We start from the raw sequence: 25052 nt of genomic DNA on the forward strand, positions 1-25052 counted from the left end.
AACAGCGACAAGGCAGTACCTCCACTATAGGGCCTGCCTGGGCACGTAACAGCCCCGTGTCACCATAATCCTCACAGAGGCTGCGGGCACGGCCCCCGCTTACAGAGGCAGGCATGGGGGCTGGTGCAGGGCTAACACAAATTGTAGAGATTGTGGGTGGCAGAGCCGGGGTTGTCAAGGGGCATTACAGCCGTTACAGCTCAGCCTCCACATTTTATTCCTCCCTTTCCCTCCTCTGAAAATTTCCTCAGTGTTGCAGGTAAGAAACTGAGGCACAATATCAATGTCTTTATTGGCTTCTTAGGAACAGGAAATAAATCCCAGTCCCCTTTGCTGTCTTTCCTTTAAGGTCAGAGGAGAAACAGCTCTTTGCTCTCCTGCTGCAGCCTCCCATCCCCACCAAGGGGCCTGCTGGTCACTCCAGTGGCTGGCTTGCCAGTAAAATCCCCAGGAAGCACCGGGGTGGGGTGGAGCTTTGTGGGGATGGGGAGATTCTGCGCTCCCCACTGGAAATCCCAAAGAGGTGGGGTGTGGGAGAAGTTTCCAGAACTGGCGTACAGATCCCTGGGAGGCATCCCAGCTGAGCCCCTCTGAGCTGACAGAGCCAGCGTGGGCCTGATGCTCTAAGAGAGGCGGCAGCTCAGCCCACAGAGCTGGAGTGGTGCTCCTGGGGAGGAGGGGCCAGCGGGCAGGGCACCCAGCTCTGCTCTGGGCCCAAGACCAATTCTGAGGGTTTCATATTCCCTGGAGAGCTCACCTGGGAGCCACCTGCAGCCCAGAGGCTCATGACACCACTACCTGTGGGATTGCTATGCTTTCCACCCCTCAGCCTCTCGCTGGGTGAAGCTGGGCAGATATATCTGAGCTTTGCACTCAGAGAATGCGGGTTCCAGTTGCAGACCTGTGTGTGTCCCTGACCGTGCTCCGCTTGGTATGGACATTTATAGCCCATGCGGGAGTTCACCAGTCCTGTGGTCCCACGCTCTGTTCAGAGAGGTTCCCGGGCACACTTTCCTCCACCTGCTTGGTTTCCCCTGAGCCCAGGTTGCCCTCAGCTCTTGGAGCCCTAGTGGCAAAACTCAGGGTTTCTCTCATACAGCAAAAGCAATCCCAGGGGAGAAACAGGCTTTTGACTCCTGGGGTCAGGGGTGCGTGTGTTCTAAAAGCCAGGGCTCTGAGGTCAGAGGCAAGCAGGGCCAGTTCAGAAGGACCTCACCCTTGGTTTAATGCTCTGCTGTCACTGTCCTGAAATCCTTAGTAATTTTATTTTTCAATTCGTATTTTGCGAGTTAAGTCCAAAGGTCAGGGAATGCACGTAAGCAGAGATGAGTAAATGCAGGAGACCCCAGCAATATGCGTGTCAGCCTCTCCGAGCTGCTTCACGTGCACAAGGCATTCGTGGTGCCCCGTGAACACAGAATTCCAGGGGATCCACGATGCAGGAATCCAGCGAGACCCAACCTGAGCACGAGATAAGCGTGTTATGCCTGTGACACTGAAAACCCCAAGAGGCCACACTTTCCAATCAAATCAGAGCTTGCTTCCAATGCAGAAATAAGGCAATGATGTTCTGAGAAACACGGACAGGAAGTCAACTATATATATCCTTTCTTACTCACGGTACTTCTCTGGATTAGCCGACCACCTGTGCTGAGGATGATCTGGTGATTCCACATACAAGTTAAATGCTCTTATGTGTATTTAAAACTGGTATTGCACAATTTAAAGACCAGTAAAATTAACGCTAATGATTAAAATTTTTAATGACATTAAGTAGCAAATAAAAACAGCAAGACTCTAGAGAGAGACACAGGAAGGAAAGAAAAAGCTTTATGTTTTGGTTCCTTTAATGGTATTTTTTCCCCCTGCTTTTTGAACAGGGTGTCCCTCGTTTTCATCTTGCACAAGGCTTTGCAGTTTGTGCAGCTGCCTCTGCAGGGAGCGCTGGGGTCAGAATCTTGCTCGGCACCGCAGCAACCTCGGGTAACTCTTTACCGGTTGGAGTCGCAGTTTCCCATCTGGACAACGGGGGCAATACTTCACAGTTGTTGAGGATTAAGGTAAGTGATAGGGCAGCTAAACCTTGTTGGCCTCTTAGAACAAGCAAAGCACTGTGCTAAGCGCTTTACTGTTTGATCGCCTTTGTTCCTCACAACAACCCTACTGGTGGGAGTCATTGGCCACTGTGTTGGATTTCTCTGATATTTTTGGCCTGGCAGCCATTCACGCTTTCTTCTGGTACTGCGCCCAGCTCTGTTCTGAGAACAATCTCTGTCCTACTCTATGCAGGTTGGCGGGGCTGTCTCGCATCCTCTCTTAGCCAAAGGGTGGCCATGTGACCCTGCAAGGCCGGTCAGGCTCTGTCGCACAGGATTGGGATTCTTCAGGGGCCTGATTCATCCCCACAGCGGATGCAACCTGGGTTTGGGTCTGCTTCCGGGATCCCTGGAGTAACTCTGGGGCCTGATGTTTCTGAGCCCCCCTTTCTACAGCAGTCCCCCTCCTCTGTGAGCTACCTACAGCCAGCCCCTCAGTCCCCCTTTGTTTAAGTGAACAAGAGGGTGTTTCTGATGCCCACAACAAAAGTCCCCAACTGCTTCTCCTCATGTTTCAGGTGAGGAAACCAGGCCCAGAGAGGTAAAGTAATTTGCTCAATGCCCCACAGCAAGTGAGTAGCAGAGTCAGCATTTGAACTCAGGTAGTCTCAGGAGGCAGAGTCCTTACCCTCTTCTGCCCCTCGTATAAGGTACGTGATACAGTATCACTCAATGTTAGCCCCCTTCTTTTCGATTTCTACCCACCCATGGCACACTTGCTGCTTTTCGTGGCTAGTTGCCTCTCAGCAGGCTCTCTCTACCTCTGGCACCCTCAGACCACAGATCCTCACCCCGTGGGCCCCTAACAGAAGAGGTGGAAAGCGAGTGAGGCAGGATGTTCCAGGCGTGCGCTCAGCATGGGAAGCTGACCCAGCCTCTGGCATGGAAGGCCTTGGCTGAACTGTCTTTGTTAAATGTTAGAGGCTCAGGCCTCTCTTTCGACACCAGGAGCCCTGGAGGGAGGCAGAGCCCCACCACCACTAGCTCACCCCAGGCTGGCCCTGTGGACCCTCGTGCTCCAACAGGAGGTCAGGCCCTGTGTGTCTCAGGAGAGCCAGTCCCGTGACTACCTTGGATGATGAAGGGTACTGTTGTCTGTCCTCCAGGCCTGTCTGGCTGGATGCAAACACCCCATCGCATCCCAGCAGGGCTAGACCAATTTCTGGCCTGACTGGCCTCGCCTTATTCCTGCACGAGGAAGCCTGATGGTTTGTCTATAACACGGAACGAACCTGCATGTCTGCCCTCTGCCCCTCCACACACGCTTCCTTTGTCTCCCTCCGCTCTCCTTGTTTTCATCGATGCAAATGCAGGGCTACATTCGGTCCAGAGACACTGCTGTGTAGGTCCCTTTTTCTCTACTAAGGAAAAACTAATGTTTTAAGGAAAAGTGAGGCTAAAGAGGGTAATGTGATATCAACATGCAGGCGGTGAGATGGTCCTGAAATGGTATCATTTTTGTTATTGTTAAATGTCACATGTGTGTTTATTCAAGGAACCCTTTCATTACTTTATCTGGTCCTCCTAAAAATCCCACAGCCAGTGGAGCCAGTGACAGGTTCATTGGGACATGAGGCCACTGAGATGCTGAGAGGGGGACTTTGGAACACAGCAAGATCTAAGGGAAACCCAGCTCTTTGCTGTAGCGCCTGGGCCCCATCTCAGGGTCTACCACTTGGCTCCAGGTGAAGCGTCTGACCAGGCCCCTCCCCATGTGGCTCCAAAAGAACCCATGGGCCATGCGCTTCTTAATTCCCACGTGCTGGCGGCTGTGGCTGAGACCCTTCTGTCTGTAGGACCCTCACGGACACTCTTTTTGGGGCAACTTGAAAGTAACCATTGCATTTGGAAAGCAAACCTTGGGCACAGATTAAGATCTAAATCATGACTTAATTCTTTCCCAGATGTCAGAGAGCAATTACGATAAGGCAGTGTTGGTAAAATGCAGCCCAAGCAACTATTCTAGGTCAGAAGAACGGAGCCAAGTCCATATGCTTGTTTGAGATTTTAAGGCCCCTGGTGTTCTTGGGAAGAACCGTGTGATGAAGAGGCTGGAGGATGAGCTCCAGGAGAGCAGGCCCCTTGCTGGTTTGTTCTTGCTGTCTGCCATAGGGAGAGCAGTGCCTGGTACATAGAGGTGCCCAGTGAATATTTGTGGGGTGAATGAATGACCTCCTCTAGTTCTAAGTGAGGTTAAGAAGCTGTCCAAGTGTTGGAGAAGGGTTCTGAACTGGGAGCTCCTCTGGTCATTCTCTGAGAGCGCGCTGAAGCGGGTGTGCCTCATAGGCAGAGAATCCCAGCCTCAGTCTTGCTGAGGGGAACGCAATTAACTAAACTAATAAGGAGCAGGGCCCGGACTCAAATCCAGGACTGACTGATCGCAGCTGAGTTCTCTTTCTCCCGCTGACCCACACCAATGACCCTGGGAGGCCCGGAGGGCTTCACATGGTGACAGCACTGAACCCTCTTTTACTGCAAGGCTGTGTGTCATGGCAACTGTGTGATCTGAGGTGGCCTCTGTACCAAGCAGAGGAGCAGAAACCATAGGGTCACAGTTCTGGAAAGGAGTGAGGACGAGAGTGTGTGTGTGTGTGTGGGGGGGGTTATGTATCGTCTGGATTCCCAAGGCAGATGGAAGTGAAATGTCCATTAGTTCGGTAACTCATAAATATACAGCCCACAAGTGCATACAGAGGACTTAAAATTCAGTAAATATGAAAATAGAAATCATGTAATATTCATCTTTCCACTCTCAGTGGCTAATACAATTTCCAGCGCATGGTAGTTTCTTAATATACATTAGTTGGTTGAATTGATTGGGCTTTTCACGTGTCTCTTGTTGATTAGTATTAGGGCTCATAAGAAAGAATAGTCCAATATTGACTATGCAGCAAAATAACGATAATCTTATCACACTTTTAGTTTGCACAGTGCCGTTGGGTACTTTCTCTTATATACCTTGACCTCAAGGGATAGGCAGATATCAATCCCCCACGTTAACAGACAAAAAAATAAAGCTACAGCAGACAAGTTAGATGATTTGGCTGAGGACCTCAGAGCTTCTAACAGTTAAGAGGTGGAACCAGAGGGAGACCCTGGCGTCGTCAGTCCCTCCAGCCCTCACACTTGGCCCCCACTCTCCTCTCTCCATTTGCACTTGGGCAGGCAGACCTCTGTACCCCCCAAACAGGAAAGCTTTGAACAGACCGAAAAGAGGCCTCCTTTTTGCATCTTCACGGCACGCACCACACCTGCACCCCCAGCTCACCTCTAGAGACATATGGGAGCTACTTTGAAAGACAGCACCAGAAAGACAGGCTTCACACAGAGAAGGATTAGACCCCAGGGACGTGTCATTTCTTCTTCTTTTTTTTTTATCAAGAAGCAGTTTGTGGTATAAGCACAGCGTATTCTGCAGTGCTGACAAACCCTGCCTCTCAAAGGCCTTCCTAGCAGAAGGTGGCTCGCAGACCTCAGGGGACATGTAGGTGGGGAGGAAACCTGCAGCTGCTAATCCGCTGTGCTGTGAGAATGTGAACTGGTGACTCTGGAGGGTGGGATGAGCACGGCGCGCTCTCAGCTTATTCCCGGCCCCCCCCACCCCCCGCGCCCTCGCCCCTCCCCGGGCGGCTAACGTTACGGGACACTTTGATTGCTCTCCCTCCTGTGATGGACCGGCCGCCACCGCTCCCAGGTATGTGTGAGCCATGCATTCGGCATTCGGCGTTAAATATCTTTCTAAAATAAGCTCGCTCAGATTTTACGTGCAAAGCAGCTGGGAAGAGCAGGCCGGCCCAGCCGTTCTCCCAGCTCGGAGACTCAAAGCCTTCCTCTCAATGGCGTGAAACCCGTTCCCAGGTGTAAAAGGCCTCCGTCCGTCACACCTCCCCGAGGGAGGGGAGGTTCCTGGCTTGGACACTTCCAACTGACGAGATTGTGTCCGGGTTACTGCCCCTCCCCCCGGCCTCGCTGCCCACCATGGAAAGCACAGGTTCCAAACATTACAAGGTTTTGTAAAATGACCTCATTTTCCTGTGAGTCTGCCAAGTCTTGTGCATGTCAAAGAATTATGGGGCCAAGAATCATTTTAGTCGTTATGATGCACTGTCAAAAAGTGGGAATTTTTGCAAAGAAAAAAGAAGAGTGAGACGCAGAAGGAAGGTCTAGAGGAGGTATTGATGGAATCAATACTGATACTTCTTTCTGCATTTTACACACCCACACAGAGCCAGACACCATGGCCCTCTCACTCATGTTTCTCCATCCCTTTATGTGTATTTCAGTCACGGCAATTATCCAAGGGCTGCTGCATGGCCCAGCCTTGGCACGCACCATCCCCAGGTCCGGCAGTCTAGGGGCTGGAACCGGGGTTGTGCAGTGGATGACCTCCACAGCCGTTCCAGCGGCCTCAGTTTCATCTCGTTTGTCCTATCACCTGTTATCCTGCCCTGCCCTTGCCCCCCATACCCCAACCTTACCCAGGACTGGGCCACTGAGCGCACAGGCTGTACAGTATGTCTTACTTTGGAGGTCCACAGCGTGCCAAACAGCACCTCTACACAGCAGATCCTTCCCAAGTCTGCCTCTGTATCTGCTGTAACCAAGGCTTTTGCCCGCATGTCCTCTGGGTTTTGCAGGGTCTGACTTAGCAGAGTTTGCAGCAGAAGTGTGGGTGCTGCCTGAAAGAAGGCCAGGTCCTGCTGACTTGAGCCAGAAGTGTTTCTCCCCAACCTACAAATCCTGATTTCCTGTCTCCCCCACCGTGTATTTGTCTGGCTTTCTCCACAAAAAATGCTTCGATGCTTAAGCTCAGTGGAAGAAAATGGATGGTGAGCTCTAAGAACCCTCTGGGAGACCAAGAGCCTAATCTAGAGGCCGCAGAGAGCGCTAGATTCCAGCGCCCTCGCTTTTTATCTCATTGCTCTGGGGAAGGCCCACAGTATAAGTGAGTTGAGAGAGTGTGGAGAGAGGAAATCCGTACACGTGTTGTTACTTACTTTTTAAAGGTGTTATTGACTTTAATATTAAGTTCTGAAATAAATGCATGTATAATTCGGTGCTAAATTGCACGGTTCAAAGAAATTACAAAGGAACCTCTCAGGAGCGGAGGACTGGACTCGAGATGGAAGGTTTCCTTCCTTTACAGTTTGTGCTTGAGATAGGCAATAATATTTAAAGAATCTCCATTTGGACTAGGCCCTAGACTAGACACTTTGAATATATTTTCTTATCCTGTCTTCATCACAACCCTAGAGGACAGGAAATTATCATCTCCACTTTATGGACAACAAAAACTGAGGTTCAGAACGATTCAGAATCTTGCGCAAGAGCACATAGCCAGTAGGTAAGGAAGCAGGAAATCAACCCCAGATGCTCTGGCTTGAGAACCCAAGCTCCTTCCGCCCTGTAGTTCCCAAGTTATCCCCTCCCCAGTGCACCTGAGGAGCAGCACCCAGGCGCGTGGAGAACCACCACCAACCTCAGCGCTGGGTCTGTGGGAGGGCGGGCTGATGATCCGTGGCTCAGAGTAGGGGGCAAGAGACCAATGCGTCTCCCTAGGGAGACAGCCCTGCCCCTAGAGGATCTCAGCAAGCGGCCTCTTCAGGCTAACTGATAGGAAACAGCCATCTGGACTGAAGGAAGAGTGAGGCAGGATTCTCCATGGAGAGAGAGAGAGAACAGGGTGATGGAGGTTGAGAGGCAGGAACACTGCTCCCAGGACCCATACCTGGGAGTCCCCCGGTGAGCCCGTTGTGGTCCCACCCTACCTGGGCCCTGGCCACCTCCCTTCCTTCAGCCTGGGCTCTGGCTGCCCAGGGGCCCAAATGCACTCACCTCCTGTCCAGGGTCTGCCCCCTGCCCCCTCTCCTCCAAGAGACACGGAGCAGGCAGGACCACGACAGGCTACCAGGTCCCGGCCCCACTGGCCACCCCAGACGCTTCCCTGTGCCTTTGGTTTCCCATTGCTCGGAGGTGTTCAGTTTCCCACCCTGTTTCCCTACTGCTGCCCCGGCCCCTGCCCTTTCAAGACATTGATGGCCAAAGCCAGGCCCTTCAGGTGTCCAATGTGATTCGTTCATTTTATTGTCTTCACCATTGCAGTCTTTACAGTATTATTTTCTGGTATTGCTGAGATCCCCCAGTACAGTTAGAAAACAGGTTTTATTACTCTTCAGACGCCTAGTGTCTTCAAGTTGAATGACCCCTTAGAGGTCATCCAGGCCCTTCATTTCCCCGCGGAGGGAACTGAGCCCAGAAGAGGAGGTGGCTTTCCAAGGGCAGCATGTTCAGAACAGTTCAGGACCTGCGATGGGAAACTGTCAGAAATTATAATTTCTATAAAATAAGAAAATTTCCATAAATTACTTAACAGCTCTGTTCCTGTCCCTGACTTCTCTGTGGTGTCGGGTTTCGTGGGGCAATTAAAAGCATTCATCCTTGGCATTGGACAGAGAAGCGCTCGGTTCCCACCAGCTGTACCTCTTTATCCACTATAGGCAGCCCACCAACACTTGCAGGAGCCAGGCGAGAGCAGAAATGAAGGCCGCCCTGCTGTATGGCTCAATATTGAAGAGTTAAAAAAATATATATATATATTTAACAAACTGTTAAATGCAAGTTCTGTCCTACACCCTGACAAACATACCTTCATAACTACCTAGAAGGCTAGCTTTGATTTAGAATTCCCAGACTCCTTGGACTTCTGCTCTGATACTATGAGAAGACCCAGTCTCCAGCCTCCTCCCCTGTCCATGCCTGCCCCTTCCTTCTCTTCCCACTCTCTCCCCACCGCCAGCTCTGTCCTGCATCACCAGAGGCCTCACGTGCATGCGTGCAAACTAGCTCACACACCCCTGCCAACAGCACCCCCTCTGTCACCCTTGAGGCCTGGGAGTACACACATCAATATCCCAGCACCCCTTCAGGAGTATGGATCCAGGGAAGAGACCTCTGTGGGCCTTGAAAGAAGGCTTAGGACCCTCTGGCGGGGAATTCCTGGGTTCCAGGTACCTGGAGCATCATCTGGGGTGCGGAGGCACACAGGCTCTGGGGAAGTACATCCCCTGCCCCTGGGACTCTTGACCTCTTGGAGAGCAACATGGCGAGAGGAGGGCCAGAGCAAAGCCCTCTGTAGCCCATTGGCCCAAGGGGAAGGGGACTAGCTGTGTGATTTTAGGCAAGCCTTAATTTCCTTGCCCGTAAAAATAGGAATAATATCCCTCAGGGGGAGGATAGTTAGGGAATTTGGGATTTACATGTACACACTGCTATATTTAAAATGGATAAGCAACGAGGACCTACTGTTTAGCACAGGGAACTCTGCTCAATATTATGTAACAACCTAATTGGGAAAAGAATTTGGAAAAGAATAGATACATGCATATGTATAACTGATTCACTTTGCTGTATACCCGAAACTAACATAACATTGCTAATCAACTATACTCCAATATAAACTAAAAAGTTAACAAAAAGAGAATTAAGGAGTATTAATAGGTAAAAATAATTATAATAATAAAGACAATTAATAATAATAAATAGGATTAATAGTACCTACTTTGTAGAGTTGCTTTGGGGATCAAATGAGATAGTTTATGTAAAAGCCTGGCACAGAGTAGGTGCTCAGTAAACATTCATTTTCTTCTCTGCCTCTGACCTTCCTAGCTCTTTCCTAGTCTTCCTTTCTCTCCATCACCCCTCCCCCTCCACATCCCCACCCTCATCCCCTTTCCTTTCTCTCTCAAGCCCAAGTGGGACTGGGCTGGGCACACCTGCCAACAGTGGCCCTGAGAAGGGGTCACTCCTCTCATCCTGGCTTCAGGACAGCTGTGATAGTCCTCTGTGAGTTCTTTCTCCATTTAGAAAATATTCCTGGGGTTTTCTGATTTTAAGGAAAGGGAGACGCTTACAGAGTGGGTGAGAACCCTCACATTACTCTCTGGCTTGCTAATGAGAAGTTTGAAAGAGTCCTTTGGGTCCCAACCAAAAACTCTTGGCTTTTCCTTGGCAGAAATGTGATTTCCTGTGAGATGTCAAAACATGCCATGAGCATACCTCACAGAGGTCTATTTTTCATTCTATCTGGTTTTGAGGTGAATGAAAGACACTTCCTTTGTGCTGCCCTCAGCAGAAATGCACTTCTGTGTAACTTGCTCTCCGCCTGCTGGGGCCTGAGGGTCTGTCGAGGGATTCAAGACACTGTCAAGTTCAGATCCCTTTTCAAAGCTCTCCTTTGCTCTGCAAACCCTTCAAGAAAAACCTCACCATCCCATCTTAGTTTCTTATGACTTAAGCCTGTCTTTACATTGTCGCTGCATAGACGGAGAAGCTGAACCTTAATTCCTAGTAACCAGAGCCTGTGCCAGCGGTCAGACCCTCCATCAGCCACCACCCCAGGGCTCACCTTGAGTCTTCGAGGTCAGGGTCTCTTAGAGAGAGACACTTGTCTTTGGTGTTATTGAAACTGTTCAAATCTTGCTTGTCCCACTGCATCCAGTTATTGAGGAATAAAGTTTAACCTCCAGCCCCTCAAACATGTCTGCTCTTCAGTTTTACGTTGTTTAGGATCAGGGCAAGAGATCCAAGATTTCTCTGTCTCTGGAGGGAGTGGCCAGAAAATTAATAAAACACTTAAGTTTCTTTCCTTATATGAAATGTTTTCTACAAGCTGGATTAATGCATGTTTTCCTCCAACTTTTACGCAGTTCTATATTCATCTCGTTTTCCCATCTCGGAATGAACTTGCCTTTGAGCTATAGGTGATAAACGCAATTCACCATCATTCCTACCTTGATTTCATTCATTTGGCAGATAGACAGTTGAGCACCTATTCTGTGTGAGACAGTATCAAGTACTGTGACGGATGCAGAGATTTATGAACCATGGTCTCTGCTCAAGTTTTTTAAACCAATCTTGGCTTGGTTATTCTTTCTATTAAGATGTTTTGTGTCTCTCCCATGTGTATCTGAGTCAGTGACGCTTTCTTGGAAGCAGAACCAAGCCTATGCATTTCTTTGTACATTTGGATAAGAAAGTATTTATATAACAGATACTGTGTACCTGCCCCAAGTACCCAGCACCAAGGAGATACAGAAAAGTTCAAGTCGTGAGCTGCTCCCCAGTGATCCAGATGAACAGAGAAGACAATTATTTGGTGATATAAGACAGATGTCCAGATGTAAACAGATGCAAAATTTTATAGTTAGGTGATTTTCAAATGATGAGAGGCAAAATTTAAATTTGACAATTATAGAATTTACTAAAACTTAGCATGTACATACCCGAAGACTCAGCAATTCCAGTCTTAGACATGAACCCAACAGAACTGTGTACACATATTCATCAAGGGCACCTGAAAGAATTTTCATGACAGCAATTCTTTGTAATAGCTCTGTACTAAGAACTACTCAAATGCCCTTGGTATTGGGTAGAGAGAATAAATTGTGGCATAATCAAATAATGGGATATGGTACAGCAATGAGAATGAACAGTCTATCTGAATATGCAAAAATGTGGATGAACCTCACTAGAAAATGCTGAGCTAAAGCAAACAGAAGCAAAAAAAATTATTTTTCCATTTCTAGAAAGTACAAACAGACAAAAGTATTCTGTTGCTTAAATGTCAGAATAGTACATCTGGGGGGGGGGGATAGTGACTGGAAAGGAGCAGGAGAGGACTTCTGGAGCTGGAAGTACTCTTTTTCTTGATAAACGTGCTAGTTATATTGGTGTGATCAGTTTCTGATCCTTTATTTGTTCACTTTTCTGCCTACATATTATACTTCATTAAAAAGTTTCAAAGATTCACCACTTTGAAAATAGCTAGAACTCTGAATCACAAGGCAAGAAGCCCAAGCCTTAGACCTGATTCTGATATTTGAGCATATCCTTGAGCAAATCATTCTCTGTGTGCCTTGGACCCTTCCTCAGTGGAATGGAAGTAAGGCTTTCTTCCTGTGCTCCCAGCTGGATGCTTTATTCCACGTGAAGAAAACCTAGCATACCAAGAGAGCCTGTGAGCTTCTGTATGTTATTTCACTGCGTGTTTAGGAGCCTGCTCTTGGTTAAAATTCACTTCATGGAATCTGGCCTTTTCAATGCAGACTTTGAGTTGGTCTTTGAATCATACCTTCTTTTCACTGTGTTTATTCTCTCCACCTCCTCAGTCTCACAGAACAATTCCTCAGTCTGAATGTCTTACCCTGTGACATTATTTGGCCTCAAAAATGTCAAATGAACTATGGCATCCACTGGGAATATGTAATTTTATTTGGTTATGTTCTGGAACACTCCACACAAGTGCTAAATTTAGAGCCAGTGAGAGGGAATACTGAGAAGGACCTTCTTGCCGCTCTTAAGTTCAGTTCTGAGTCTTAGAAATTGTGGTTTATTTGCAGCTGGCTGTGGCCTCCTCCTACGTCCCCTGGCCTTGCAGCACTGCCTGACCAGGGGCAGGGTGTCCAGCTTCTGCCCTGGTCCCTCCCCAGAAGCCCTGATCTCAGATGCTCCTGACCTGTATCTTCTCCGCTAACAGTCCCAACAGAAAGCACATGGTAAACTCCTTAACTTACCACGCCCCCCTTTGAGTGAAGGTATACCGCTTCATATACGTATGAGAACTTTACAACACAATGGCTCCATTTCTCCACTCCTGGCCTTTCCGCTACTGTCACACATTTTACTTCTACATATTTCATAAATTCCACACTACATTGTTTTATTTTATTTTATTTATTTATTTATTTATTTATTTATTTTGCGGTACGCGGCCCTCTCACTGTTGTGTCCTCTCCCGTTGCGGAGCACAGGCTCCGAACGCGCAGGCTCAGTGGCCATGGCTCACGGGCCCAGCCGCTCCGCGGCATGTGGGATCTTCCCGGACTGGGGTACGAACCCATGTCCCCTGCATCGGCAGGCGGACTCTCAACCACTGCGCCACCAGGGAAGCCCTATTGTTTTATTTTTTATTGAGGTACAATTAGTATATGGCATTATATAAGTTTCAGGTGTGCAACATTATAATTTGACATCTGTATGCTCTACAAAGTGATGAGCGCCAAAGGTCTAGTTCCCATCCATCACCATACAGTTGACTCCCTTCACCCATTTCACCCACCCCTCAACCCCCTTCCCCTCTGGTAACCACCAATCTGTTCTCTGTGTCTATGAGTTAGTTTTTATTTTGTCTTGCTTGTTCATTTGTCTTGTATTTTTTTAGATTCCACATATGAATGAAATCATACACTGTTAATATTTTTGCCCCAAACAGTCAAATGTCACTTAAGGAGAAGTAAATAATTTTTAAAATTATACTCATTAGCCATGAGGTTAACATCTCTGGCGTTGTTCATTCCTTTGCTGAGATCTGTATTTCCATCTTGTGTCATTTTCCTTTTGCCCAGAGAACTTTCTCTAACATTGTTTATACTGCAGTTCTGCTGTTGATGGATTCTTTCAGCTTTGTATGTCTGAAAGGTTTTTATTTCACCTTTGGTTTTGGAAAATAGTTTTGCTAGGTATAGAATTCTAGGTTGACAGGGGTTTTTTTTTTTTTTTTTTTTTTAGCTTCAATCCTTAAAAGATGCTGCTCCACTCTTCTCGCATTGTTTCCAAAGAAAAATAACTGCTGACCTTCTTATCTTTGTTCCTCCATACATAACTCATCTTCTTTCTCTGGTTGCTTTTAGAGTTTCTCTTTATCATTGGTTTTGAGCAATTTAACTGGGCAATGCCTTGGTGCAGCTTTATGCATGTTTCCTGTGCTTGGAGTTTGTTGCACTTCTTGGACGTATGAGTTTATAGTTTTCATCAAATTTGGAACATTTCAAATGTTCAAATGTTCAAATTTGAAACATCAAATTTGGAACATTTCAAATAACTTTTTCAGTTTCCCAGCTTTCTCCCATTCTCCCTCAGTGACTCCTCTTTCACGTATATTGGGCTGTTTGAAGTTGTCTTGTGGCTCACTGATGCTCTGTTCATTTATTTCCCACTATTTTTTCTGTCTTCTTTCTATCGGATAGTTTTGGATCGTTTCTATTGTGAAATCTTCAAGTTCATTATTCTTCCTTCTGTGACATCTAATCTTTCATTAATCCAATCTCAGACATAGTTTTCATCTCTAGAAGTTTGATTTGAGTCTTTTCTATATCTTTCATATTACCTTTTAACATGTTCAGTCTTTTCTTTAGCTTCTTGAATATATAGAATAGTTATAATAATTGTTTCAATATCCTTCTTGGCTAACTTTAGCATCTGTGTCAGTTCTGGGTCAGTTTTTTATTAAGTGTTGTTGTTGTTGTTTTTAATTTATTTATTTATTTTTGGCTGTATTGGGTCTTCATTGCTGCATGCAGGCAGGCTTTCTCTAGCTGCAGCAAGTGGGGGCCACTCTTGGTTGCGGTGCACAGACCTCTCACCATGGTGGCCTCTCGTGTTGCAGAGCACGGGCTCTAGGCTCGTGGGCTTCAGTAGTTGTAGCATGCGGGCTCAGTGGTTGTGGCGCACGGGCCCAGCCGCTCCACGGCATGTGGGATCTTCCTGGACCAGGGCTCAAACCCACGTCTCCTGCATTGGCAGGTGGATTCTTAACCACTGCGCCACCAGTGAAGACCCATAAGTGTTTTTGTCCTCACTTTATTTTTATTGAAGTATAGTTTCTGGGCAATATTATATAAGTTACAGGTGTACAATATAGTGATTCACAGTTTTTAAAGAATGGCTCAGTTTGGGTTGATTGATTTATTGCCTCAGTGTGGGTCTTATTTTCCCACTTCTTTGCATGCCTGACAATTTTTTTTTTTTTTGATGTCAGACATTTTTGGGCACTGGATATTTTTGGATTCCTATAAACATTCTTGAGCTTTGTTCTGGGACATGGTTCAGTAATTATACTTGGAAACAGCTTTTGGGTTTTGCTTTTATGATTTGTTAGGTGGATCTAGAGGACTCCACCTAGGGTTAATTATTCCCTACCACTGAGGCAAAACCTTCCTGTGTATTCTACCATTGCCCTGTGAGTTATGAGTTTTTCCATCTGGCTTGTGGGAACAAGCACTATTTTCAGTTCTGTGTGACCTCTGAGAATTGTTCCTTCTAATCCTTTAGGGTGGTTCTTTTTCCAACCTTGGGTAGATTTTTCATCTGAATGTGCTTTTCCGTACTTGGTTGACTGCTCTGTAGATCTCTGGAGTTTTCTCTCTGTGCAGCTTTCACCTCTCTGGTACTCTGCCCTGTGAAACCTAGTCACCTTGGCCTCACCAAACTCCCAGCTCCATCTCCTCAAGTCGGGGAGAGCACCGAGCCTCCACGTGGGTCCCCTCTCCCTGTGCTGGAGCCTAGAAACTCTCTCTGCCATAAGCTGGGGTAATTGTAGGCTCCCCTCATTGGTTTCCCAGCTCTCAGAGATCCCTGACCTTCCTTGCTTGTTGTCCAGTGTCTTGAAAACCATTGTTTCATGTATTTTATCCAGTTTTTAGTTATTTTAAGTTGGTGAGTAAATTCAGTTCCTACTACTCCACCTTGGCTAGGACGGAAAGCATACGTAAACCCAGTTTACTGAAAGATGTTTATGACATCAAACACTTTTCCCATCATCTTATAGTGTTTGCAAGGCTAGTATCTTTTTAACTTTTTGTTTTGAAATAATTTAAAAGTTACAAAATAGTTTCAAATATGAAGAATTCTAGTACATAACTTTACCCAGCTTCCCCTAATGTTACTATTTGTATTGGTATTTTTTTAAGTGAATTGTTTTTAAAAAGTAATGAATGCTAATGGTAAAAAAAAATTATATATAAGGAACATATATTTAAAATGTTATATTTTATATTTGAGAATATAAATAACAATAATCATATGTCATGAATATTCTTTCCATGTTGTATGTATTGGGGAAGGGGAACACTCTTCTTTTTGTATTTCTACCACAGCAAATAGAAGAGGGAACCTCCCTCCACTCTCCTCTCCCCAGAGAGTGTTGGAAGGAACACATCCTTCTGTTTTCTCTCTCCACACTCACCCACTCTTCTCAAGTGGGCAGAAGTGACTATTCTGGTGAGGCTCAACATTGGGCCCTATTTTGCTAGTGGGCAGAGTCAAAGCGTTAAAGGCCAGCTCCTGAGGGTGGGCTCACTTGACCTCTCCTTAGCTTCCTGTCTCCATTTGGTAAACTCAGCCAGGGCAAAGCCCAGTGCCTCCCTCTTTTATGCTCTTTTTTTTTCCTGCAGTAACTATGCATGTGAGACAGGCCTGTAGTCCATGATGCCAGCTGGGGAGCTGGACTCGGAGATAATTGTGTGGGTCCAGCTGTTCCTACAGACAAGTCCTTAGGTCTCTAACCAGGGGAAGAAGGAGGCTCTACTTTGGCATCAACTCTAAGTCCTGTTCTCCCAGATGCTGATACAAGAGAGCCTTGGGGGTTATTGGTGCTTCCCTGGTTAGAAATGAAGCTATTATTTTGATACCCATTTGCCTAGTGATTTTTCTATCGGCCAGAATCCTAAGGAAAGAGGGGGAAATGGTAAGATTTGTGTACCCAACCTCACACCCAAACCCCCAGAAATTTACTTTACAGCATAATTTTTAACAACAATGTAGAACTACTTTGTATAGTTATATTCATGATGAATTCGTTCAGTTCCCTGCTGTTGTACATTTAGCTTGTTTTCAGTTTCTCACTATTATAAAAATGTTGTGATTATAATAATTTTATACATTAATGTTTTCATAGTAGCCTATTTTTTTTTTAATTCTTGTCATGTGGATAAGCTTCTGCCGGCTGAATAATGGTGCCTACATCTAATCTTGAAATCTCACAGATAGGTTTTCCTTAGGTCTGGATAAATAATCCAAAGATGCTACTAAATTGTGTTTTTGTAGTAAGATCATTTAAAATATCAAAATAGCAGAGAATAAACAATTAAAATTAATTTTTACTATATAAACATATGCCACTTTAAATAAGACTTAAACGTATAGAATTGATGGCAAATAAAAAAATACAAACTCTTTAGTTCAGTGTGGTAAGTTTCATGTTAACCTTTGATTCTTCTCATTTACTACAGTATTTAATGTAAGTTGTTCCTCAAATCTAAGCAGAGATGAAGCTTCTGATTTACCTTTAATTAGTATAAAAAAACTCCTCGAGATGTTCCTATTTTTAATGTGTGAAAATTGAGGGTTTTAGGGAAGGTTGACAACCTATTTCATTTCTCTGTAATGGATTTGCCTCCCTATCTGTCTCCCTAGGACTTGTCTAAGATGGGCTACACTTGTCTTTACAGATTCCGGGCCTTTGTCTTTCCTCTCCTTGGAGCAATCAGTGGTGAGGCCTTTTCCCATCCCCAGGGCCCAGCACGGCACCTGACACAGAGCAGGCTCTTGTAAATGCTTGCCCAGGTTCTTACAGTGAACACTGCCCCCAGCCACGGGCTGACACCTGGACAATGTGCTCTCCCAGCAAAGACTGTACTCCATTAACTAGATCCTGAGCATTACCTGGCTTTGTTCCCATAAGAAGCGTGGTCTTGAGTTCTAAGGCCACTCTGTAGGCACAGTGAGAAAATGTCTTTCTAAGGTCATTTTTTTTGACCAAGAGAGAGCCCCAAGGCACTATTTCAGAGGAGGGCTCTTGGAAACACCCCCCCAAGTTGACTATTTTGAGGCACTGGAAACTATAGATTCCCATGACGGGGGCTATTATTCCTTTAGAGCTGAATTGTTTAAAGAAGCTGGGTAGGGCACAAAGGGTCATTCAGAGGGTCATTCCATTCTGTCCACCCCTGAGCCAAGAGTCACTGCTAGTCTGGCCTGTGTGTGCAACAAGGGAAGTAGCCCCAGAGCTAACCTCGCCACCAGGGCCAGGAGTCCACAGTCACACCACAGCGACGTGGGAAAGGACACAGAAAGGTCAGTAATGCAGAGACAGGGTAAAAAGAAGTCATAGAGGCTAAGGACCTAGAATGCTGGAGGCCCTCAAGAAAGGGAGTTGTTTTCGTTGCTAAGATTATAAGAAAGAGCAACCTTCCTGGGCTAACTGATCTCTCTCCACCTCCTCCACTGTCGTCTCTTCCTCTGCCTTCCCTTAAGTGTTCCTTCTTGCTTTTAGCGTTCTCTCTGGGTGATCCATTTGACATTTCTACAAAGACCCCAGTGTGCCTAATGTTGAATCCATCTCAGGTCTGCCTCTCAGCCTGTAACCTCTATGCCCTGGACTCATCCTCACCAGATTCATGGTCTGGTCTGATCTGGCTCTCCTTCTCCATCACGCAAGTGACTAGGTTTTGTCAGTCTATCACCAACGTGCTTCTCAGACTGGCTCTTCTCTTCATCCCACTGTCCCTCCCTTGGTGCAGACTCATCCTGTCTCCCTGGACTGCTGTGATCCTCTCCAGCCTGGCCTGAATCCAGTCTCATTCTTCACTGAACTGGACATTACAGTGCTGCCATGATTACTTATAAAATCCCAGGTCTGACAATACCCTCCATGGCTTCCATATCTGCTGTGGCTAAAGCCCAAATCTTTATATATGTATAAAGATTTTTCAGATTCTTTTCTATTATATGTTATTACAACATTTTGAATATAGTTCTCTGTGCTATACAGTAGGTCCTTGTTGGTTATCTATTTTATACTTAGTAGTAGTATGTAACTTTTAATCCCAAATTCCTAATTTATCCCTCCCCCACCCTTTTCCCCTTTGGTAACCATAAATTTGTTTGCTATGTCAGTGAGTCTATTTATGTTTTGTAAGTAAGCTCATTTGTATCTTTTTTTTAGATTCCACATATGAGTGACATCATATGATATTTGTCTTTCTCTGTCTGAATTACTTATTATGATAATTTCTAGGTCCATCAGTGTAACTGCAAATGCCATTATTTCACTCTTTTTTATGGCTGAGTAATATATATATATATATATATATCTCACATCTTCTTTATCCATTCGTCTGCCAATGGACATTTATTTTGCTTGTCTTGGCTATTGTAAATAGTGCTTCTGTGAACATTGGGGTGCATGTATCTTTTTGAATTCACGTTTTCAACTTTTCTGGTTATATGCCTAGGAGTGGGATTGCTGGATCATATGGTAACTCTAGTTTTAGGTTTTTAAGGAACCTCCATACTGTTCTGCACAGTGGCTGCACCAATTTACACTCCCACTAACAGTGTAGGAGGGTCCCCTTTTCTCCACACCCTCTCCGGCATTAATTATTTGTAGAATTTTTGATGATGGCCATTCTGACAGGTGTGAGATGAAACCTCATTGTAGTTTTGATTTGCATTTCTCTAATGATTAGTGATGTTGAGCATCTTTTCTTGTGCCTGTTGGCCATCTGTATGTCTTCTTTAGGGAAATGTCTATTTAGGTCTTCTGCCCATTTTTTGGTTGGATTGTTTGTTTTTTTGATATTGAGCTGTATGAGTTGTTTGTATATTTTGGAAATCAATCCCTTGTCGGTCGCATCATTTGCAAATATTTTCTCGCAGTCCATAGGCTGTCTTTTGGTTTATCGTTTCCTTTACTGTGCGAAAGTGAAGCCCAAATCTTTAACAGGCATTCACAGCGTACTCCCCACTGCACAACTCACCATCTTAACATGAATATCCTGTATTAAAGTTTTCCACATTGGTTACAGCTTGTTCAGTATCTGCCTCTGGTATTTCTTTTTCTTTTTTAGTCCCGTAGCATTTCAGTCTTCTCAAATCCAATGGTTATGCTCTTTCTTCAAAGTTCTTTGTCTTTCTTCTCTATTGTAGAGTTTCAAGTCAGTCTTGTGGTCTATCTGCTCTCCCCATTGATGTTTAATATTTCTTCCATGGTTTCTCAAAGCTTCTACCATAGTTTAACCATTTTTATACTTCTTAAAACTTTCAAATCCATAATTAAACAAATAAGAATTCAGAATGCACAAAATTCTTTGATTAAGTATATATACAGTTGAGGATACCTGAATTTCACACACTTTTACGTACTGTTCAAAAAACATTACATGGAGTGGGAATTCTAAGTTTAAATTCGAGAAGGTGAACTACATAAATAATCAGAAATGTATATGATTCTTATAAACAGCTCCGTACGTGCCCGTCACCTCTCAGTATCAATATTTATATAAGTTAATAGACATGCTTCTTATAGGACCACTGAATATTTTCTATTCTTTGGCAGGAGTGACTAAGTAAAAAAAAAAAAACAAATGCCCAGATGAACTCTAAGAAAAAGGACACAGTGTTTTATGTAGCCCCATTACAGCACGAGCCCACTGTATTATAGTGGTGGAGGGGCTCAGCCTGCATCCCACCACCCAAGGACTGATTGGGCATTAGGCTGTGCTCCATAAATGCTGCTGGGGCCATGGAGAGGGGCAGTGCTCATGTTTTGTTAGCCAACATGCTGTCTCTAAGAGTGATACCAAGGCACAGCTCTTTAAAAAGAACAATTGCTCTTCCTGACCTAACTTCAAAAGTTGGGGGTCTTTCCCCAAACATCTGTGTCTCCCTTTATAGTTCAGTCATCCCAGAATTTGTGCTATAAACGTTTACATTCCCCAACCTGTTCCAGGGCTTACCATGAGAAATCAGGCGATGTGATGCTTCCTCTCCTTGGTCCTAAAACTCCTTCTTTCCATCCTCAAGGAGACTCCTCTAGAACCAGTATCTTGAGACTGCTAGTCAATTCCACCATATCTGCTCCTTCCTGAGCAGCACCTATAGCAGTCTAGTCTGGAAAGGTGATGTGACTTTCCCCTTTGGACACTATCCCTGGTGCCAGCACAGCACCTGCCCATGGTAGGCACTCAAGGCATGCTTGTTGAGTGAATGACTGAACACCAAATATGTACCCCTGCAGACTGTTTCATGTATGAGCCCCAACTTCCCTAGAACTTCATGACTCAACTGTGGCTGGGTTAAATTGACTCAGGCTTTGTTAGCGACCACATTCCAAGCCTATGGAGGCAGGAAGGCAGAAATACAGACTTTCTGCCTGAACCACTAGACCACAATTTTCCTGTGCAACAAAAGACTGTCTGATTCCCTGACCTCTCTCCTTATCCCTCTGTCCCCGGAACCCATGTCAGGGAGGCAAACTGCTATCATCTACCAGGCAGCTGGGTTCAGTAGCTTGATATCGGGTCGTAAGCAGAGAACCATAAATTTTAAACAAACCCAGGGCTGTCGTCATTGTTTAAAGTTTCTCCAGGGACCTCCCTAGACAGGAGCTGGCTCCATGCAGACACATTTCCCTAACAGCTCTTTCCACAGACCATCCACTGAGGATCAGTACGTAGAAGGTCCTGAATCATGAGCCATCCAGCTGAGATGTAATTTCCCTCCACAAGTTGTCAAACATTCTGTGACGTGTTGAGACCTGGCCGTCAACTGGATGTGTCCCTCCTCTCTGCACAGTTCTCTGCTTCCCTATGGTCAAAGTCCCCGTGTGCAGGTGAGGGTTGCTGGTTGAGTTCTGGGCAGAAGAGTAAGTTAGGCTGTGAAATCAGATGCCATTTCACAAGCTCAGGCTTTACTTCAGATAGTAGCAGGTTACTGTTCACTCACTGAGCAGTTGTTGAGTGCTTCCTAAGTGCTCAGCGAGGTTATAAGGACAATTAGACGTGGTTCTTGCTTTCATGTATCTTATATGGTAATGGGTCAACTGATAGTTCGATGAGTAATTATAATCCAGTGATAAAGGCTATAATGGAAGAAATGTAGAGTGGAATGTGCTCTACTTTTTCCCTCTCTTTCACTGGGAGATGTACATACAGAAAAGTCCATACACCACATATACAAACTAAGAAATAATTACAAATAGACACCAATAAGACCATGACCCAGGACTAGATTGAGAATATTTACCAGTACCCCAGAAGCCCTCTGTCTGCTCCTCCCTGATCAAAAGCAAATCCCACCCACACTCACCCCCCAGGTTAACCACTCTGCTGACTTTTGAAGTAATTTTTTTGCCTTCCTTTTTGTTTTACCCTCTATGAATACATAAGCAAAGAATATAGCTTAATTTGGCCTGTTCTGGGAACGGAGTCATCCTCTATATATTCCTTAGTGTCTGGCTTCTTTCTTTCAAACTTGTGTTTGTGAGATTCATTCATTTTGTCTTGTAAAGTTATGTTCTGTTCATTTTAATTGCTGCATAGTATTCCATCCTGTAAATAGACTACAATGTATCTGTTCAACTATTGATGGACATTTGTGTTGCTTCCAGCTTTTGCCTATCACACACACTGCTGGGTCATGTGATGTGTGTATGTTCAGTTTTAGTAGCTATTGCCAGTTGTCCACAGTGGATGCTTTCATCCTCAGTATGTGTGAGTTCCTGTTGCTCTGCAGCCCTGTTTACACTTAATACTGTCTGATTTTTTAATTTTTGCTAATCTGTTGGGTGTAAAATGGTATTTCATTGAGATTTTATTTGACACATCCCTGATTACTAAGTAGATTGGGGAATTTTTTTTCACACACATCTGGGCTATTTGTAGTTCTTCTCTGAAAACGTCTGTTGTACATTTTGCCCATCTTTCTATTGGATTGTTTTTCTTTTTCTTGATGATGCATAGTTATTTTTATGTTCTGGAGGCTAATTCTTTGGCGATTATGTGTGTGTCACATGTCTTTTCTTATATTCTTATCCTCTTTATAAAGGATGTCATTTCATGAAGAAGTTTCTAACTTTAGTGTAATCATATTTATTCATCTTTCTCTTTATGGTTTCTGCATCTTCTGTCTTGGCTATGAAAGTCTTTTCCACCTTGAGGTCATTAACACATTCTATATTGTCTTCTAAACATTTTATACTTTTCCTTTTAATTTTGAAATAGTTATAAACTTCCAGGAAGTTTCAAAAATAGTGCATAGATGTGATATCTTATGTAAAACTGTAGTACAGTGTAAAAACTCAGAGACTTCACATTGGTAAATACTGTTAGCTAGATGACAGACCTTACTCAATCTTCACCAGTTTTTACATGTACTCTGTGTGTGCGTGTGTGTGTGGTTTTTATGTGATCTGGTCCCATATATAGATTTGCATTTCATTGTTTAGTGCTTAACCCACATGGAATTGCTTTTATACATGGTGTGAGGTAGGGATTCAGTGTCCCTCCAGTCCCCATGGATCATTTATCACAGATGTCTAGCATCATTTATTGAATAGTCCATCCTTTTCCCCACTGATGTGCAATACTTGTTTTATAATAACTCAGATTTTCATATATGTTTAGGTCTGTTTCTTATCTCTCTATTGCACTCCACTGATCTATTTATCCATTCCTGCTCTAGCACCACACTATCTTAAATACTTTATGTTAATAAGTCTTGCTATATGGCAGGATAATTCCCAGGACTTTGCTCTTCTTCAAGAGTGTCTTAGCTAGTCTTGGACTTTTTCTCTTCAATATGAAGTTTAGAATAGGTTTTTCAAGTTTCACAAATGGTCTTGTTAGGATTTTTATTGGAACTATATTAAACTGCATTGTGGAGAATCGATGTCTTTACAATAAATAATAATAAATAATAAATCTTCCTATCCAAGAACATGATTTAGTTCTTAATTCAGCTAAGTTTTCTTTAATGTCTTTCAGGAAAGTGTTGCAATTTTCTCCATAAAGAGCTTGCACATGTTTGGTTAAATTTATACTTTGCATTTTTTGTTTCTCTTATAAATTTTATCATTTCAATTACATTTTCAATTACATTGTTGGTGGTGTGTTGAAGTATAATAGAATTTTGTGTGTTGACTTTTTATACATTAGCTTTGCTAAAATCTCATTAATTCTAACAATTTATTTATAAATTCTTTTTTTCTGAGAAAACAATCATGGAATCTGCAAATACTACCATAGGCGTCTATAGTTGCCTTGGATCAAGTTAATGCATTTCCTTCCCTTCCTAGTGTGTTTATTTGCTCATCATTTCTCCTTCCCCATTCTTCCTTCCCACATTATTTTTCTTCTTAAATTATGTCATTTAAAACTCCTTTTTAAAAAGTCTGTTGATGATACTCTCTCTTGATTTATGTTTATCTGAACATTTTTTTGCTGTTGTTCTTACAAGAAAAATTTAATGTTCAGAAATTCCATGTCCCATAACTTTATTGAGGTATAGTTTATATATCATAAAATTCACCCATTTTAAGTGTGCAATTCAGTGTTTTTTAGTGACTTTACTGAGTTGTAATGTAATGTAACCATTATCATAATCCAGTTTTAGAACTTTTATATCATCCCAGTAAGATCTCTTGTACCCACTCATAGTTAATTCCTTTTCTCACTCCCAGGCAGCCACTAGTCTACTTTCTATCTCTAAAAATTTGCCTTTTCTGGACATTTCATATACATGGAATTATGTAATATGTGCTTTTGTGTCTGGCTTCTTTCACTCAGCATTCCACTCAGTCTTTCGTGGTATGAACATAGCTCATTTGGTTTATCCAGTCACTAATTACTTGTTTCCACTTTTATGATTAATGATGCTATGAACATTATGTAAGTCTTTATGTGGACATATGTTTTCATTTCTCCTGGGTATTATCTCTAAGAATGGAATTGCTGGGTCATATGGCAAATTTACGTTTAAGTTTTAAGAAACTGCCAAACATTTTTCCAAAGCAGCTTCCCACCAGTAGTAATATATGAGGATTTTGATTTCTCCACATCCCTGCCAATATTTGTTGTTGTCTGTCTGTGACTCTAACCATTGCAATGGGTGTAAAATGGTATTTCATTGTGGTTTTAACTTGCATTTCCCTAATGACTAATGATACTGAACATCTTTGCATGCACGCATTAACCATTTGTTTATCTTCTTTGGTGAAATGTCTATTCAAATCTTTTGCCCATTTTTCATTGAGTTGTTTATCTTCTTATTATTGAATTGTTAAGAGTTCCTTGTTTATTCTGCATACAAGTCTGTTATGAAATGAACGTTTCTGTCCCCCCC

The 25052-nt window shown here is 44.1% G+C and overlaps 1 long non-coding RNA gene across 2 annotated transcripts in view; it reads left to right on the top strand.

Annotated features, from left to right (window-relative positions):
* Positions 1-25052, top strand: part of LOC137230240 (uncharacterized) — a 118419-nt gene that overhangs the window by 16538 nt on the left and 76829 nt on the right. For both annotated transcript variants that reach the window (XR_010946048.1, XR_010946049.1), the window contains one exon: positions 1881-2060. This is a non-coding gene — a long non-coding RNA (uncharacterized lncRNA). The remainder of the gene's footprint in view (positions 1-1880; positions 2061-25052) is intronic.

Source organism: Pseudorca crassidens, chromosome 1 (assembly GCF_039906515.1).
Source record: "Pseudorca crassidens isolate mPseCra1 chromosome 1, mPseCra1.hap1, whole genome shotgun sequence".
NCBI lineage: Eukaryota > Metazoa > Chordata > Mammalia > Artiodactyla > Delphinidae > Pseudorca > Pseudorca crassidens.